The following is a 12189-nucleotide window of genomic DNA, read 5'->3' as shown; positions in this document are numbered from 1 at the left end:
TTTAATGAAGTCAATTAAAGAGATAAAATCCATAACAATATGAAACAATCATTGAAGGAATCCTAGAGGTTTGTACATATTTTGTTTCATTTCGTTCTATACCACCAAATCGGTGGCAATTTTAAGAATGCTAGTTCACTATTGCAGTTTGAGTCTTTGAGATCCCCAATAGGCAAGCTCAGCCTAAATACAAAGCTTAGAGATAGTACGGTGGTAGTAGTGTTGGACCTTGTCATGGCCTAGAGCCTCCACTTCCCAGATTCAATCTTGCAATAAATAAAATTTCTAGATATAACCATCTTTTATCAAGCAATAGGGCTGGCTTCTGTTACTAATTGAGGCAAAGGCTTACAAAATTCAGAAACAAAAGACTTGAAAACAGAACCTCTATTTATCTTTTATTAGAAGCTAGCAATGGTAACTTTAATTTTACATGGTATTGATAATTGATTACATGTTGATGTTAGTGTACATGAGAGTGTTTTTTTAGGGATTACAAGATGCACAAAATACAATTCTCCATCAAAGAAAAGTATCTAGTTCTTTCTTTCAAGAATCATGAATAACAAGCGTTTGCTAGAGGAAGAGCAGCCTATCTTCTATGTGAAAGTGGATTATAAAGTAGCAAAATGCAGCCTTTTTTTCATTTTCCTTTTGACACAAATTGATATTTAAAGTAAATAAACGAAAATGAAATTGCCCCTACAATTATTAGAGTACGCATTTGGAATTAACAAAAATTGAAATTTAGAATAAATAAAATGAAAATGAAAGTGCCCCTATTTTTTTTTTTTTTAGAGAGTTGCCTATGGTATCTACTCCTAATGATAGTTCTTTATCATCAGACCAAGACACCAATTAATTTTTGGTGTGAGCGGAGATTGAACCACAGATATCTTATACAATCATTAGAGACTTTACCTGTTGAGCTAACTGGAACTCAATCCCTATAATTTATTAGGATTTAGCATTAAAAATCTGAAACAACTTTAAGAAAATTAGACTCATAAATATACAGCTTATTCTTAATGAAATTTGTGAAAACAAATGCTGAAACGCTCTTTAAAAACTAGAGGTTGAAGACTAAGAGAGAACAACAAAAAGATATTTCTGCATTCTATATATACTGTCTTGCATTGGTTCATTATGACAAAATATTAAAAATCAATACATGACAGTATATATAGCTTATCAAAAAAAGAAAAAAAAGTATATAGTATATGTATAGATTACAGAATCTGAGCAAAAGAGAAAGATCCTAATAACTCAATTTAGTTACACTATGACTAGCCGTTAAAATCGGTTAAAAACTGCTTCCACCATTATGAGTTATGAGAGTGTTTATGAACGTTTAATGAAACGGCATCGTCTAGTGGATTAGACTTGGGCTTGGGTTGTGTATTTCACGGATCCAATATGTTGACAGCCCTGTAATGCGCCAAGACTCAGGAGTAATCTTTTTTTCTTTTTTTGAGAAACAAACACACACTCACAGGGGAGAGGGAATGGGGTTCTAATAAAAAGACACCACAACTCCACTCAAAAATCATGGTAACTTTTAAGGGAGGATAGGGCAAGTTATACTACACACAACACACTCTCTTAAGCAATGTAAGACAATTACCGATTCTTTTTTTTTTTTTGAGAAACAAAGACACACACACACAAAGGAGAGAGGGAAAAGGGTTCTAATATAAAGGCACACCACAACTCCACTCAAAAGCCATGGTAACTTTTCAAGAGTATTTAGATATTCTTAATTTGGCATATTATAATTTGAAATATTAGCAGGGTGCGTTTGTGACAACATTTAATAACACTACTAGTGTGAATCAAATTTTCTGTTTTCATGAGATATTTGGATTCAAGAAAAATATACAATCGAGAATTTGAGGTTTCATATATATTTTTTTTGTGGAAAAAACTACATTTTTCACTCTAAATTATATATCATTTTATACTTTGTCTCATAGATGATCAAAATGCACAATTGACCCCAAAAATTATAATTTTGTAACAATTTAACCCCTGCCGTTTGCTTTGGGGATTAAGTCTAAAAGAATTTAGTATTAAAAGACCAATTTACCCCTTCCTCCAAAACAAAACAATTTTCTTAATATTTGTACAACAAAAGAGTTAGGTTAGTTTCTACTGGTTTTCATCTAAGCCCAATACTTTTTTACTTACTATATCGACAATTGTGAATTCTTTTATGAAATTTTTGACTCTAAAGTTATTGTATTAGAATTAGGTTTTGTAGATCAAAGTTTTTGTTCCTATAATTATTCAGATAGCATCGATTTTCTTTTTCCTTTTACTAACAACAAATAACTTAGGAAAAATTATTGTAAACTCACTTGTGTTTTGGCTTGTTTTCACCTTGCCTACTCGTGATTCAAAACCTGACACTTTGTCCAATTGAGATTACCTTTGTTTGTCTCATATAACCCACCTCATCACTTCTACTATTAAATACAAAAAAAAAAAAAAAAAAAAAGCATAACAAATTATATAAAATAAAATAAAAACAAAAAAAACAAGATCAAAAATTGATTTTTGTAAAAATATTTGAAAGCATTAAGAGATTCAATGAGAAATCCTTTTTATTATTATTATTATGGAGTAGAAAAATATAGCACTATGCTCTCTCGTGTGAAACCTCGCTCCCTCTCTTTGGAAGAAGAAGCTGAGCTAGCCAGGAGCAATAAGAAGGTCAAAGAAACGCACTTTGCTAGCTTTATGGAGGATGAACCTCCTGGATTTGAAATAGCTCACAATCCCCCAAAATTCTCCTTCAAGGAGAAACTTGTTGGGGAAATCCATGGGGCTTATACCCATGCTTTCGACTTTACAGAGCAAATGGAATATGACTCAAATTCAGATGACGAAGTCTTAGAGCTCCGGGAGGGCATTGCGTCTGTTGAGTTGTCAAGGGAGGATAAGCACCGCATTAGGGAGCCCTGGTCTAAAGCTCTAATCGTGAAAGTGTATGGACGGTATGTAGGTTTTAACTACATTCAAGCAGAGCTTCTAGCTATCTTAAAACCAGTGAAAAGATAAAACTATACCAACCTAGGTAAAGAGTTTTTCCTAATCAGGTTCTCTACGAAGGAAGACCATGATATGGTTCTACAAAAAGGCCCTTGGTTCATTGGAGAAAACTTCTTATCTATCAGACCATGGGAACCCAATTTCAGGCCCTCATCAGCAAATGTTTCCTCGATTGCTGTGTGGATTCATTTAAATGAACTCCCCATAGAATATTATGAATCGCAGATCCTAAAAGGCTAAAACATATTGGTTCATCCATCGGAAACGTCCTTTGGGTTGATACACATATAGCAATGGAAGCTAGGGGTAGATACGCAAGACTATCTGTGCAAATAGATTAACAAACCTCTAGTTTCAACAGTCCTAATTGGAGATCTAGAACAACCAGTTCTATACAAAGGCATTCACATATTGTGCTTCTCGTGTGGCCGGGTAGGACACCGTAAAGAGACGTGTCCATACATAGTCTGCTCCCCTCCTTTACCGAAGAAGGAAGACCCCTGTTAAATCTTGAGAAGAACCAACGACTCATACGATGTGCTAGCTACTGTAATCGCTAAGCAGAATCAGGTCGATGTTGGGATAGTGTAAAAGGACAACTACAGACCCTAGCTAGTGGTGACACGTAGAAAGAATGGCAAAGCCATGTAAAAGTTTGGCCCCACGAAACATTCCCACTCACTTGAGGTTAATGGTAGTGGAGCAATACCTCCAAATCACACGTCATCCCACGTGACATCACCAAAAGGGACAACTTTGGTGAGCTTTGTTGCATCACGTATTTCAGTGGGTGGATCCAATTCCTTTCATCTTGATTTGGGCCATCGCATGGAAAGTGGGCTAGCAAAAATTCAGTCTAGGCCAACAAGGAATCCCAAAATCTCTAGTAGCAAGAAACCAGGCCCAAGGAAAGGCCCAGCAAGATAAAGCGAAGGTAACGGCAAAGCTAAGCCAGCAAACTCGAACCATCCATCTAAGGGTAAAACAAAAATTTCTCATGCTAGGGCCGCTCTTAAGTCCTTATCTAGCACCACTAGAGATAGTTTAGCTCCTTCCATGCACAATCCTTCCTTTGGATCTTTCACCCTGCTACAAAATGAATTCCAACCTCCCTCTCATGGATAGTTCCAGTTCTCAAGCCGGGCTTTACCCATGATGGGCTGTGAACCTGGAAGGAACGATTATGGAGATACCAGAGTTAGTAATAGTGGATATCAGGGCAAATCTGACCCATACCATGGGGTGGTTCAAAAATCGTCTCAAGAAGGCCTAGAAGTTCATTTTCCCCCTAATCGAGGAAAGTGGAAGGATGGGCTCGATGTCTCTATTGGATCTAAGTTGGAGGAACATGCCAAATCCATGGTGGCAATTCCTCTCAGATGCACCGGCCCTAGAGGAAGAGAGGAAGATTCTATGGCAAACCATTCCGCAAGTGGCTCTCCAATGTTGTGCAAGGTAGACCCAAAAGAGGAGCTGTCGGAGAGAAGATTATTGGAGACCCAACCAATCTTGACCTGTGTAATAGGCAACTGCCACACCACGAAGCTCATTCAAGTGTTTCACCTAACAATGAACTTCTTACTTCACATGACAAAGAGAGTACTAGAGATGGGTGTGATATAGCATTGCCTAACCTTGATGCCAGGAAGGGGTCAATCTAGGGAAATGCTGAGGCTAATGGGATGGAATTTGATGGAAGAGGCGAAGCTCCTGCCTCCTTTTGATAAGTGTCCTACTCCTTACCACAGTCTAATAATGAATATCATTATCTGGAATTGCAGGAGCGCTCTGAAGCCCAACTTTCAGAATCATGTGAGGGAGTTACTTCAAAATCACAATCTGAAAATTTTTGTGGTGATAGAGACGCGTATTGGTAGAGACTGAGCTAAGGAAATAACAGATAGGCTCCCCTTTGATGGAGCAATTTGCACCGACACTATTGGATATGCTAGTGGACTCTAGTTGCTATGGAAATTTGATAGGGTGAAGGTGTCCTTTCTATCCAAAATGAAGCAAGAAATCCATGTCTTAGTTAAGGTGCATTCTCTCAACCTTACCTGGTTATTTTTTGCAATCTATGCTAGCCCTAGACTAGCTAAAAGGTGCATCCTATGAAATAATCTCTCTACAGTGGTTGATCTTCAAAATCTCCCGTAGGTGATGGCAAGGGACTTTAATGAACCCCTCGGGGATTGTGATAGGTTTGGGGGTAGGGAAATTAGTATAGGCCGATCTCTGGAGTTCAAAGAGTGTCTTAATAGGTGCAACATGCTTAATCTAGGCTTCTCGGGTTCTCGCTACACTTGGACAAATAAAAGAGAGCTGATGGCTTTAATTTGGGAAAGAATTGACAAGTTCTTTGTCAATCCAGATTGGTGTTCTCTTTTCCTAGAGGCCAGAATTTCTCATTTAACCCAGTGCCACTCTAACCACTGTCTAGTGCTCCTCAAATCCAAGCCTTCATCTCATACTCACCTTCCTAGACCCTTCAGATTCCAAAGTTACTGGCTCTCAGACCCCTCTTTCCCTAGAGTAGTTTCCCAAGCTTGGGGTTAGGCTCACTGTCTTTCTAAAGCAATAGATAAATTTGATAAAGATGTGCTTATATGGAATAAAAACCATTTTGGGAATGTCTTTGGAAAAAAGAGAAGAATTCTGGAAAGACTTAATGGCATTCAAAAAGCCATGTCTGAAAGACCTTCTGAATCTATTATTGAACTGGAAAGATCGTTGCTAAAGAGTCTTGACATTATCTTAAATCAAGAGCATGGCATATAGGCGCTAAAATCCCAGGTAAACTAGATGGTTCAAGGGGATAGGAACACGTCCTTCCACCACATCTCAACCCTGGTTCATAGGAAAAGGAACCATATAGATGCTATAAAAAACCAATCTGGGGATTGGGTGTACGAAGGAAGGAAGGTCATGGACATCATTAGAGAGGGTTTCGCGGGGCTGTTTAGTACCTCCAAAAGCTACTCTCCGTGGAAACCCCAACCTCCTATGTAATGGCAAGCCATTATTTCAGATTTAGATAATCAGAGTCTGAGCCTCCCCATTTTAGAGGAGGAAGTAAAAGGGGCCCTATGGTCTATGAAGGCCTTCAAAGCCCTAGGCCCTGACGGACTCCATGATAGCTTCTTCCAACGTTTCTGGCACACTGTTGGCAATTCCTTGGTGAAGGAAGTGAGGAAATGCTTCACCGAGAATAGAATTTCGGAGTATTTGAATCGAACTCTGTTGGCTCTGATCCCAAAAATTCAAAGACCTGAATCCCTTGGTAATTATCGCCCAATCAGTCTTTGTAATACGACAGACAAGGTTATCACAAAAATCATTACCAACCGGATCAGACCTATGCTGGGAAACATCATTTCTCCTTTACAAATTGCCTTCGTTCTTGGAAGAAGAGGAACTAATAACGCAATCATTGTTCAAAAACTCATCCACACTATTAGTAAGGCAAGGGGTAAAGAGGGGTATATGGCTATCAAAATAGACCTCGAGAAAGTCTATGACAAGTTGGAGTGGGATTTCATCAGAGAAAGACTCCTTTGTGCAAATTTCCCTACGGATCTAATTTAAACCATTATGACTTGTGTTTCGTTTGTTACTACATCCATTCTCTTTAATGGAGGAACTCTGGACCCTTTTAATCCTACTAGGGGAATAAGGCAAGGAAACCCACTGTCTCCTTACCTATTTATTTTATGCATTGACTTCCTAGGCCAGCTAATTGAAAGTAAGTGCACTGAGAATGCATGGGATCCAGTCAAATCTTCTAAGAGTGGACCAACCTTTTCCCATCTCTTCTTCGTAGATGATTTGGTGTTGTTTGCAAAAGCCAATCTCAAGAATTGTTCCTCTATTCGTAGTGTGTTGGACACATTCTGCTCCAAATCGGGTTAAACAATTAGAAAAGCCAAATCAAAGGTCTATTTCTCCCTAAATGTAGACAGTGATACAAGGGATTCTTTTTGTGAAATTCTGGACTTCCACTCCACAAGCTCTCTAGGAAAATATTTAGGTATCCCAATCAAGCAACTCAGGTCTTCCCCTCATGACTTTAACTTTCTTTTGGATAGAATGAAATAGAAGTTGGTTGGTTGGAAATCAAATTTGCTTTCTATAGCAAGGAGGGCTATGCTGATTCAGGCGTCTATTTCAACTATCCCGGCTTATGTTATGTAATGCATCTCCCTTCCCAGTAAGATTCAAAATGGCATTGATAGAATTAGTCAGAATTTCCTTTGGGGAACCACTAAGTCAGCAAAAAAGATGCATTGGGTTTGTTGGAATAAAATTACCCAAAAAAAAGGGTGGTTTAGGCTTTCAAATAGCCAAGGGCAGAAACACAGCTCTCCTTGCTAAGCTCAACTAGAGATTCCATTGTGAGAAGGAAAGTCTCTGGGTTCAGGTTCTTAGAAAGAAGTATTGTACTTGCCAAAGACTTAATTCTAGTAATGCATATAAGCTTCCTTGTTCTCAAGTGTGGAAGGGCATGAAGGTGGGTCTTGACACTTATCAGAAAGGTGTGAGATGGACACTGGGTTATAACAGCAACCTCAGCTTGTGGTATGATAAATGGTCTTGTAATGGACCTTTAAGACTTGTTGTTCAAGGTCCCCTCACCCAGGAAGAATCCAATTTCAAGGCGAAGGACATCATAAGCCTAGAAGGTTGGAACTGGGCCAAAATCTCCTTGGACATCCTGATAGATATCAAATTGGAATCTCAAGCAACCCTTTTGGCCTTGTCAATTGGTAGTGTGGATAAAATGAGCTGGTCTGAAAATCCTAGAGGGAGCTTTGATCTCAAAAGCGCTTATCGACTGGCAATTGGTAATGAGACCACTATCTTTGATGGAGATTGGATTTGGCAGGTCAAAATTCTTCCGAGAATTTAGCTTTTCGTATGGAAATGTCTTCATAACAATTCAGGGGTTAAATCTTGCCTAAATGCTAGAGAAGTCTCGTTTGACCCTTTTTGCCCTCTTTGTCATAAAGAACCCGAAACTATCATTCATAGTCTTCAAGATTGTGACCTTATCAAAAAGGTTTAGGCTGCGTTGGGAATTCAAGCAACAAACTTGGGTTTTTTCGAGTCTCCTCTTAATCTTTTGTTGTCGGAGAACGCCAAATCTTCCACCATATATAGCCAGCATTAGATGCCTTGGAAATTCATTTTTCTCTTCGCTATTTGGACAATATGGCAGAGGAGGAACCTAGTGGTCTTCCAAAATAAACCTTTCACCCCAAACATTCAATCGGAGATCCTCCACAAAACAATGGAGTTTATCCATTGTGCCTTAAATGTAAGAGAGGCAATCTGCCACGTTTCGAAGTCTGTCAGGTGGGAAAAAATAGCAAAAGGGTGGAGAAAACTTAATACCGATGGGTCCTTACTTGGAAACCCAAGCAGACCTGGAAGGGGAGGGCTTATTCGTGATGAGGAGGGAAATTGGGTTTTGGATTCTCAAGGCAGATCGGTATTACCTCAAGTTTCATAGCTGAGCTATGGGCTATAAGGGATGGCTTAATGTTGTGTGTTGAAAGGAATTTTTCTGCTGTTGTGATTGAAATGGATGCCAAAGCAATTATTGAAGTCCTGAATAACCCCAACAATACTAATCTAATCATTTCCTCCATTGTGGATGACTGCAAGCAGCTGGCTTCCCGTGTTCCTCAAATTTGCTTTGATCATTGCTATAGAGAAGCTAATAGGAGTGCTAATATTCTTGCAAGGATGGGATCTCAGCAATCTTCTAGTTTTATTTTGTATGATAGTCCCCCTGAGGGCTTGCAATCTTCGTTAGATTTTGACCATTCTGGTCTATACTTAAACAAGCGCTGCCTGAAACTTTTGCTAATTTATAGTTTAAATGCATTTCCCTTTTTACCCCAAAAAAAGTCTTTTTTTCATTTGTGCATAGGGAGTAGTTGTGATTCCCCGTTATCTATCCCATTAGATTTTTTTCCAAAGCTTAGAAGTCTTTTTCTCTAGGATTGTGCAAATATGCATTCCCTATCTGGAATTCAAAAAAAATCTCACATCTCTTTAAGGCCTTGGATAAGGGATTTTCCTAATTAGCTTGTATCTTTTCCCAAAGGTGGATTGCCACCCCAAACTGACATCCATTTTGGTTCTCCAATTGCAAGAATCTTAGGAACTGCCTCATTAGTTGCACACACTCAATTCTTTGCATTCAAAGTTTATAAATATTGTCCAAAAGTTGTATCATTTTCAGAAAGAAGGTTTGCCTTCGAAACTTTCTGCAACAAACTTATGCTTAGCAAGGAGTGGGGTTTGCATGAGTTTACATGTCTTAGTCGGTTGGAGATTGAAGGCAGATGTAAAAACGTGGTGTCATTTCCAGAAGAGAATTTACTACTGAACAATCTCAAATATCTGAACTACAAGGGGCTTCAAGTCATCGGAGATTAGCTCCTGTAACAAACTCCGATCCTTGCCAGAAGAAGGTCTTCCATCCTCCCTGTCTTTTCTCTACATCAAATTGTGTACTTTGTTGAAACCAAAACTCCAAAATAAGACTGAAAATGATTGGTCCAATATATCTCACATTGCTTGTATAGAAATTGATGAGGAAATGATCTTATAAGCAAGTCTTTCAGCAAGGTACCTTTTCTACATTTAAATTGATGACAATTTGAATTGCTAGAAATCAATTCAATTTACTGTACATTGTGAAATAGTTATTGCACTAACTAATAATCTTTTCTTTCTATGCTGCATAATCTTGGGCTATTTTGAAGACTAGGTAGGCCAACAACATTGCTCAAGTTTCTACATTAAGTTCATCTGCAATTATTCATGTTCCTTTGTTTTGAGATCAATCAATAGTACATTGTTGCGGGCTTCAAACTCTAATTTTTTTAAAATATTTGAAGAATTTATTACTGTTTCTGAGGATTAAATGCCTTAAGATCAAAGCGGTGTTCTTGTATGGGGGAATTATATGGTTAGAAGAAGGCTAACAATGTGGGGTGGATTTCTTTGAGGAACTGGTTTGTGCTGTATCTTGAAATTGTAAGATGCACATGTATATAAGTTTTTTTTTTTAATGGGAATACATGTATATATATTTGTGGTATATCTTAGAATTGAAGAATTAGTTTTTCATATAATTTTCACAATATTTTCATATATGCAATCAAACTCAGTAAAATGAAAATGTTTTACTGGGCTTATTAGTTAATTAAGATGCTATTTTTTTGTGATTTAGTAAATGACTTTCTTATACTCTTATGGAGACAAATTCACATGATTACATGTGTGTTCCTACACTTTCTTTTAAACATTTTTTCAATCTCTGTCATCAACGTCACACATGAACCAAGTTCACGTAGCCCATTTAAAGTAATTGGGTCATGAAAAATTTCTTTATAGTCTAATCAGCCTGTAACCCCAGTAGCCAGTTTCAACAAATATGACTTGGGCCTAGTCACAGCAACAACCCGCTTGTAGCCCAGGTCAGCAAGCCCGAGTTGTTGTTACTATTATTATTATTTTTTTTAGTAAGAGTAATGTTACAGCCACAGACTATTTTATAACATTCTTACAAATTTTTGATGTGGTCAACTTCTTATTAGTTTTCATTTAAACTCACCATTAATATCATTTTTTTCATTTACCAATAACTTCTTACCATATTGACTGTTTGTAAAAACTTTTGTTAAAATATTTGTATCTCTAGCATTACTCTTCTAGTAAACCATGATAGTACAGGGATTTGGATACAAATTGGAACAATTTAGGTTCTAGATCTTGACCAACTCATTTAAAATTTAATTATGGCGAAATTAAACTAGAGTTGGTGAGTTGACAAAACCTACGCCCTAGATTTATTCTATTTTGAATCATGGTCATTAAATAGACCCTCTCGAAATAGAGACGATCCAAATCCGTATTATAGGTATCTGTTTAACGTTATGAGTCAGGAGTCATGCACGTTAGGGTGCACTTATGAAGGAAATCATGAAGTCCGACGTACCTTAACTATTGATTGAAAGATTGAAAAGTTTATAACGTTTCATTGGATTGTCATTTTGCGATCACAAGTTTTGCGCTCGCAAAACTTGTGCAAGAGCGTGGTGTAGTCCTATATTTTCATATCATATGGCTGGTACAAAATTGTTTTTATAATATGTCTATGGCTCCCTTAATTGTGGCATTTTATTCAAACTCGATCCTCTCATTTTATCATTTACTTTTGGTAACCAGTTGACAATGGCGGATGGTCGTTGATGATAGTGGCGGAGCCACATGCATGCTTGGGGGGCCTTGGCCCCTCCAAATTTTTTTAACAACATAGGTATATTTTATAAATATTTAAAGGTTATATGAAAAAAATATATATAGGAATTGGCCCTTCAGCCCAAAAGAAAACATTGATCAACTAATCTAGTAATCCTTCCCAAAAAAAGAAAATTTAGAGTTGATAAACAATTGCAATAGAATGAAATAATTATGTAGTAAGTTTTGCGAGTGTAGGGGCCTTTTTTGTATGATATGATATGTTGGGCTGCCTCCTACGGTAATGGGTTGGGCTGCCTCCTACGGTGATGGGCCCTAGTGTTTCTGAGTGAGGGAGCTGGGGCCGGTCCAATTGTAACTCAACTTGGGCCGGTTTGTGCACAAACTTATGCCTTGTCTGCCAAGAGCAAGTTTACGGTAAGCAGAACTGTTGCAGACGAGTTACGGCAGGCAGATATAATAATAACTAAAACAGAGTACTTTGACTTATTTAAATAAACAGCTATGTATTCCCTGCTAATAAAGCATAATTACAGTCACAATGATATCAATCACAGAGAAAAATGAAGAAAATAATACTGGCTAGTTTAAATAGGCATAAATTAAGTTTTAAACTTAGTCTGCCGCAGCAAAGTCAAAGAGGAAAGAACGCCTCTTCTCAATGCAAATAACCCCTCAAGAAAAGGATCCTGCCGTGAGGATTAATGGTTTTGAGGGAGTTGGACCTGAATGGTTGTTGCCCAAAAGAAAGAGGGTCCTTGTTTACGTTTTTTGAAGAAAGTAAGATTTGAAGGGGGAGAGAGAGAAACCGATCTATGGGTGCATGCCCTATTTGAAATAACTCTCTTTTTTTTTAGCTTTCCT

The sequence above is a fragment of the Quercus robur genome, chromosome 4 (assembly GCF_932294415.1).
Source record: "Quercus robur chromosome 4, dhQueRobu3.1, whole genome shotgun sequence".
NCBI lineage: Eukaryota > Viridiplantae > Streptophyta > Magnoliopsida > Fagales > Fagaceae > Quercus > Quercus robur.
This window is presented reverse-complemented; position numbering follows the sequence as displayed.